Source organism: Pezoporus flaviventris, unplaced genomic scaffold (assembly GCF_033815535.1).
Source record: "Pezoporus flaviventris isolate CSIRO_AGI_PZ_B2104156 unplaced genomic scaffold, CSIRO_AGI_Pfla_v1 ptg000041l, whole genome shotgun sequence".
NCBI lineage: Eukaryota > Metazoa > Chordata > Aves > Psittaciformes > Psittacidae > Pezoporus > Pezoporus flaviventris.
This window is the reverse complement of record NW_026892589.1, coordinates 7,264,531-7,270,197: the sequence shown is the minus strand read 5'-3', so window position 1 is coordinate 7,270,197 and position 5,667 is coordinate 7,264,531.

Here is a 5,667-nt window from a genome sequence, read left to right as displayed (position 1 = left end):
TCTATTACACTACACATCATATAAAACCTTGCTTGTAGGCTGAAGCTTAAAGATTGCAATGTGCTCACTAATAGCCCGCAATAAAAAAAAAACAAATACAGCAGGACTTCCAAATTAGATTTATTTCAATGAATGCTTTCCTACCAAAATTCTTATAGTAGTTGTCTCAAAGTTATGCTTGGCTAATTCAGATTCTTAGGAAAGAAACAAGCACCAGGGAAAATACTGTCAGTCTAGAGTGCTACCAATACATGAAAAAAAGGACTATTATATAATTTTCTGCTCATCAGGAAAGTACCACTACCTTTTTTCCCTGTCTTCAGTAAGACTAATTGCTTCTTTTAGAATAAAGGAGAAAATAAGACCCAAACTGTTGCAGAATCTGGAAAAAGCCTGATCAAAGACACTCTCAAACCTATAAATGAAGTATACTTCAGGCCAAGCTGTTACTGAAGTCCAGGAGAAGAAAGCATTATTGTTTACCATCAGGTATAAACAAAAATATACTGGACCAGAGCATACATCTGATGAACAGTTTCCAGCACTTGTGGTATGTTTAAAATTCTGGCCATGCTCAGATGGCATGACAAATGTTCTTTCTATTTCAAAACCATAGACCAGCTTTCAAATATTTTGTGTTGCTCAAATGTTGTTTTTTTTTCTGGTAATATAAATGCAGCCTGATCTTTACTTCTTGTGGCTGCTAAAACAATCATCAGAACGCTACCAACAAACCACACAACTGTTTTATTGCTACTAAGAGCTTTTTCCATGCAAGAGCTTTCAAGGTACGCAAAGAGGGGAGGAGGACAGGCAGAATTCAACACCACAACTCTAAGGCCATCTGAGCATGCCAGTGACTGAAGAAACTTGTGCACAAAAGTAAAATTTTTAACCATACTTTCACATATGTAAAAAGTGTCTCTCCTGCTCCTTAATTTCCACATAATTTACCTTAAGGGATATCAGGAAATGGATGATCTACACTACAGATCCTATAACCAAAAGCAGAGCTACAAGTGCAGCATTTATGCAGATGATTTTTTTTCTTAATTAACTGATGACAGGCACATTGACAATGCCAAAAGGATCTGAATTAGTACTGGGGAAGTCTTTACAAAAGAAACGGAAGCACAAAACTGATCCTATCCGTGTTGCAAAATCTTCCTTGGAAGCAAGCAAAAAAACGGACAGATTGTTTGCTAAAATAAAAGGTGGATGATCTCAAGGTGTTTTTATTTGTCTTTAAGACATGCAACAAAATGCCATTAAAAAAATAAAAATAGATTGAGTGATTTCTTGCCTACTTGTTGAGGAACTCATAAAAATAAGACCGTGACTTACAATTTGGGTTAATAAGTAGTTCCATTATAATTACAACTTTGCATGTCCTTTGGAAGGTAAAGGGCTACAACTTCTACTATCAAGGATATGTTACCATCTGTCCTCCAGAAATGACCTTATGACCATAAAATACATAAAATAAAATGTATTTTATTTAATGAACATTTTATTTAATGAACAGAGCCGTTCATGGAGCAAGAAATACACCACAAGAATACCATACACTGTTGTTCACTGGTCCTTCTTTCACAAAGACAGAAACATAAATCCATTCTTTTCACCTTTTCCTCAGTGTGAGCCATAAAACTATTTCAGAAAAAACACTCTCAGCTCAGAAAAAGTCCCCCTTCAAATCTACAGTTGAGAGGTACCCATTTGCAGCATCAGCATGAATATGGTGGGTAATCCTTAAAATTTTGGGATTTGTTTGACAAAGTGCAAAGAAGCACACGTAGTGAAAGCAGAGATATAAAACAACATTTCAGTGGGCAACCATCACTGACTACTCTTGCTGACTGAGGAGACAGGACTCCCAGTATTCATTAGGTGTCCTGCCAGATAATTAAATGGATTACTCAATAAAAAATACTGTTGCCAATTAATCACTCACAAGACTACTACTTTAATGAATGGATTTCAGGCTCCATTAGCTCATTTATCAAGTTCCTTTCAAATAATAAGTTCAGTCCAGCTATTTGTGCAAAGTTACTGGTCAGCATACAGCCCACATAGAAACTGCCAGTCAGAAAACAGCAGCCTGGAAAAAAAATCTTTTGGCAGCAGAATAAATTGGCAACACTTGCCTCAATTATTAAGACATACAAATATTTTTAATACTTAAGATGCCTTTCTGGAATCCGTATGCATTGTTATTAAGTTACACTGCTTTGACAGAAGTATATTTTTGTCACCCCAACAACCCTGCTTGATGTCTTTACAGCGAAGTTGTGCTCTTAGGAACTACAAATATCAAAACAGTACTATTTATCTCGGACTTCACCTGCCGGCCTCAAAATAAGAGTGTTTATAGGTCTTATATAAACAGTCCAATATTGTTTTTTTTTTCTCATTCAAGACAGAAGTGTTTAAGCAACCTAAACCAGAGCTACTCCTTAAAATAGCAGCAATACTTCATTGGCAAAGGAGACAACATATATATTTTGGTACCTTCTTCAAACAAAGCTGACATTATATTTGGTAGACATGTTGTGTTTTTATGCCCAGGGCTGGATGTTAGCCTTGAAGTTCTTAAATAAAAACATATCAGAAGTCATACTCAAATTTAGATATTCTGAAACTTAAGACAATTAACAAACATTAAAACAGAAACAAATGAAAAGAGGGTGTCATAGACATGATAAGCAAATAAACATTTCATTAAAAAGTCTTTATACAGGTATAATTCTTTCAAGCTCATATTCACATAAAAGAGGGTGCTGCAACTAGGGTATGAGACAAGCACACTGCAAAGCAGATGTGCTCAACTCGGCTCCCTCATCATTCAGCTGGAGTCTCTGCAGATCAAGAAGAGGAGATGAAACACATTAGGTCAGCACTGGCTTCCACACTTGCAACTCAATCCTACAAGTCTAAAGCTTGATCAAAAGCTGACTTTCTAGCTCCAGTTCAGCAGAAAACATATCTTCAGAAGTATCCCAAGCGACACAGGAGGCAGCTTAGCTTAAAAAAAAACAAAAAAATCAAATAAAAAAGGCTAAATTGTGGCACAACACATGCCTTCTGGTTTTCTTTTCTGAATACAAGCCAGAATATGCATGCTGCAACGTGACAAAATCTGCAGTGTCTGCATGGGGGGAATCCTCTCCAAGTTGTAGACAATGAAGACCTACTGCTCTCTGGATAGTGAGTTTTCATAAAATCTAGTTTGATTATTCCTAGTCAATTGACAAAACTTATCAAGGATGACATGATAGCAACAATTTGTTATTTCTGTAATACGTGTCTAGCTTGCTGTCTAACTTACATCTGATACACACAAACTGGCTTGACAAGAATTACAAACATCTTGTAATTAAGTGTTCTGCTCCAAATGGCACTGCTGATTTGGAAGTGACATTAAAGTAACTAACACTCTTATTCCGTGCTACTGTGCTCTATTAGACAGTACAGTGTGTTGTTTCATTTGTTTTAAGGATCTGTTAAAAGCCTGTGTGGATACATGCCAGCATAAGGTAGCGTTTAGAAGGCCTATCAAGAGACTAAAACATGATAGATTGCGTATGTTCTTTTCATAGGGTTCTACCATCATTTGGTTGATTAGAAGCAATCAGTTCACAATTTGGCATAAAACCATTTTACCCTTAAGAACTCCCAGTAGCAGCCTTTGAAAAATGAAGCCATTTGTTATGTATTTTGTTTTCACAAATGAAGCACCATAAATAACATCTGTCAGTTACCACAGTGATCTCAATTGCTTCTCAACTGATCCAAAACTGTTGTTTAGGTGCAGTCTAAGAGACAGCTAAAGATCATTAGTCACTGAATTCTGATACTTTTATGTACCACAACAATAACTTGTGACCAGCAGAGTCTAAAACTATTTTAATGCTTCTTTTGAATTTGTCCAAAGGAAATTGGGCATTAGACTCCCCAAATGACCATAAAAGAATGAAATTGGATGCATTTTCTTTCAGCAGTGGAAAGAGGGATTTTTTTGTGCTGAACCTTAAAATTATGGAAAATAAGAGACGCTTGATTAGTATTTAGAAGTAAACTACTTTCTACCCACACACAGAAAAGTGCTTCACAGGTGCATTTTCAAAACATTCTACTGATCTGTTTTTGCACTTCCCTTGGGTAGCATATGCTCCTGCGTATCATTAAGGATGAGATGCAATAGATGGATCCATAATCTAATGCCTTTCAGGCTGCTCCATATAAAGACAATTTATAACTAACCTACAGTTTGCAACCCTGCCAAAGGGAAGACTCATTCTTCATCATAAGAGACAGAGTAGAGAACTTATGCAAAAACAAAAAATAAAATGCAAGGCTCACGCCATTCCCAAGTACAATGAACTAATTTTGTTTTCAGCTCCTTAATTTCTGTCTCTGGCTTCTTACAAGATTATGTCCACTATACAGCTCCCAGGAGAAATGAAGGCTGGTAAACATCAACTTTCACAACACCATACTTTAAAAACATTTGCAAAGGATGAGCAGAACAGCCTTTCCTCCAGTTTTTCAAGAGCTCTAGCTCCTCCTCTGCCACAGATCCACAGACCCCAAGCCTTTTGCTAGACTTCTTCCTCTTTTCAGGCAAAGCCTGTTATTTTTAGCATTCACAATTTTTTAGGTTTTCTTCAGTGAGAAATCAGCTAGGAATCCTTTTCTGGTGCAAGAAACTCCATTTTCCATTTCTTTTTCACGGAAAGTCTATGTTACAAGTAGTTGGAGGAAATACTAATGAAAGAATCATTTATACTTGCTCTTTTCTTATGCTCTTCCCTAAAGATACTCTTCTATACTCTCACAAAGAAAAAATACCAGTCTGTATGAACCTTTGACCTGACCCGGTACAGCTGGTCTCGTATTCTTAAGCTTAACTTCCTGTGACATAAGGACTGCAATCATCACTTTTGTAAACCAGATTTTATTCCCACTTTTTCTACTGCATCTACAGTAACTCTGACCTTACTCGCCACCCTGAATAAAACTTAGAGGAGCCATAGGGTGACAGACATCCTACAAACTTGGGGGAAGGAAGGGACCAAGAAGAAAAAATACACAAACAAAAATACACAGAAGTTAAGTAGATGAAGCAAGTCTTGCAAGTATCCTCACTTAAGAAAACACACATTCATTTCTTTAAAAGAAGAAGATTCAAAATGAACACCGCAATATGAGAAAAGCTTCAAAATTTACTGCTTTGAGTTCAAAGAACCCTTCTGGGAGACACAGGGCAAGGACAACAGAGCTTTGTTAGTTCTGCTGTTATTTATTTAATTGTAATTTTTATGTGCTCTTTAAAAATAAGAATGCCCGTAATGCATGTTTAGGGCCAGAAATATGGTCAGGGTTTTACAGCATCTCTTTTATGAGGAGAGATTGCAGGAGCTGGGCCTGTTTAGTCTAGAAAAGAGAAGACTGAGAGGGGATCTCAATAATGCACATAAAATATCTCAAAGGCAGGTGCCAAGATGATGGGGCCGGACTCTTCAGTGGTGCTCAGCAACAGGACAAGGGCCAATGGCCATAAACTAAAACACAAGTTTTACCTCAATGTGAGGAAGAACTTCTATAATTTGAGGGTGGGAGAGCACTGGAACAGGCTGCCTAGGGAGGTTGTGGAGTCTCCCTCTC